The sequence below is a fragment of the Gymnoscopelus microlampas genome, assembly GCF_963454915.1.
Source record: "Gymnoscopelus microlampas genome assembly, chromosome: 12".
Classification (NCBI taxonomy): domain Eukaryota; kingdom Metazoa; phylum Chordata; class Actinopteri; order Myctophiformes; family Myctophidae; genus Gymnoscopelus; species Gymnoscopelus microlampas.
In genome coordinates this window covers 23,166,783-23,169,164 of record NC_139949.1, presented here as the reverse complement: position 1 = coordinate 23,169,164, position 2,382 = coordinate 23,166,783, and positions in this window count along the sequence as shown.

The following is a 2,382-nucleotide window of genomic DNA, read 5'->3' as shown; positions in this document are numbered from 1 at the left end:
GCGCGGCTTTCAATTGAATTCTAAAGAATTTTACCACCTTTCTCCAATCGCATCCCTACAATGGCTGCCAATCTCTTTAGACTTTATTTTAAAAGTGTACTCATCACATTCAAGGCCAGGTCTGGTTTAGCTCTGACCTACATGTCTGAACTAATCTCCCCCTATATGAGTAAAACACGTTCCTAGCCTGAGATCCTTGGGCAAAGCACTGCTGGTCATTCCAAAGTCCAGGGTTCTTTTTAAAGGTGACCATGGCTTTGCCTTGCCTGAGGAAATTAGCCTCACTGAGTCAGTGCCTTGATGTTTTTGTTTGTCTACAGCTGTTGTCTACATGTGTATTTTATTTCTTGTGTAAAACACTTTGTAACTCTTCTTTCACTTTGCCCCAAAGCTCGTTCCAGGACCAGGAACAATGAGAAACCCCTTTTAGAGGAGGGGTTACCCACCCTCATGCAATATGACACCACATGAACATGTCAACATCACCAACCTCAGAACAGGACATTCTGGAGAGAGGCCTTACATTCATCCTGACACCTGGCCTGCTCGACCGGGGGGAGCTACGTGAAGACATTCACACATACCACAGGAGGCTTAAATACTCATCTGATTCAAGTATCACACAGTGACAGGCTACCCTAGGGAACCTTTTACCAACCGGTCCCATTGGGAGCTGATGCCAAATTGACATCTAACAGACAGCCCATACTTGCCCCTAGTGCAGAGGCATTCAACTAGATTAGGCAAGGGGCCACAATTGTAAAATTACTTGAAGTCGGGGGTCACAAAACAAAAGGTTTATGGTTTAACCGGAAACCATTAAGAAATGTGTAACTGGTTGGTTAAACGTTTAATTTATTATAAAAGTTTTTTGTAAAAGTTCAAATCACCCTTAAGAAAATCAGTTGGGTCAAAGTGTTAAATGTACTTAAAGGGATAGTTCACCCAAACAATTACTTATAAGCTATCAATTACACATCCCATGAAGCCTTGAATTCATGGAGATTGTTTTGTTTTTGTCGCATTCCTAAGCCAATAATTGGGTTAATGCCAGAGTGTCCGGTGAAAAATTAATGGAGAAAAAGGGGGAAATTCCATGAATTAAAGGCCTCGTGGGGTGTGTAATTGATAGAAAAAAGAAAAAAAAATTGGGTGAATTAAGAAAAGTATCTATTGTTAAAATGTAGTTAAGTATCAAAATAAAAAGTACAATAATCTAAAGTAAATATATAAAGTATAAAGCCTATATATGGTTCTGTATCAGTATATGAGTCAGTTTTAGCAGATTTATTCTAATTGGCTACTATTTCATTCTAATTGGCTACTGCCTATGCATTTCATTGGCCTGGGTTGGTCAACCTGGCCTGGCAGGGATCTGCCATGTTGTGCAGCAACACAACAGGTGAAGGCAATTAACTTAAACAAGGTGCTGCATACCAAAAACCCTCAAACAATGTCAAACTGTCACATTCTAGTTGCTGAAATAAACTTCCCATTTGGATCATTGACAAAGAACAGAACATGGATGTTGTTTGCAAAAGGATTATTTATTTCTTGTTCATCAGAGCGTGAGGTGACAGCTTCTTTCTACTTTTGTATGATATTGATAGCCTAAACTTTGAATTTGTTTGCACTAAGACTATATAGATATTAATCTATATTTTGTTGTTGATCAAATGTCAACTAATGGTTCATGAAACACATCATGAGAGCTCTCTCTCTCTCTCTCTCTCTCTCTCTCTCTCTCTCTCTCTCTCTCTCTCTCTCTCTCTCTCTCTCTTTCTCTCACTCTCTCTCTCTCGCTCTCTCTCTCTCGTCCACAGCCCTCCAATCTAAAATGAGCATATGAGGACCAATTTTATGAAGATAAGCTGAAAATCGGTGAAGTGGTCATCTCCATCGATTTGCAGCTATTTCTGAGTTGTGGGTGATTTTTGACCATCACATCAGATAAATCATTTTCCAAGTAGGCCTACATCCATTAGCTTTTACACAGTCCTATGTTTCATTCAATCACTCAAGAGCATCCTGGGCTGAATGTCATGATGCTGTGACTATCAGCAACAGATTGCTCATGAAACACATCATAAGAGCCTGTGCCCTTATCAGCCATGTACTCAAACATAAACAAAAAGCAAAAACCAAGAAGCAGTATGTCACCAAAATGGACATATTTGTCCATTACCGTCCTATGGGACCTATATCATAACAATGGACATCATGTACTATAGCACACTGTGGCCCCTTACTTTTTAAGCATTAACGAGTTTGATTAACGTTTATGAAAAACATTCAAAATGGTCATCCTGTACAACCAACCATCCAAGACTATTATAATTTTAGTATGGAATGTGTTCCAGGGCCACAAGAAAACTCCCCACG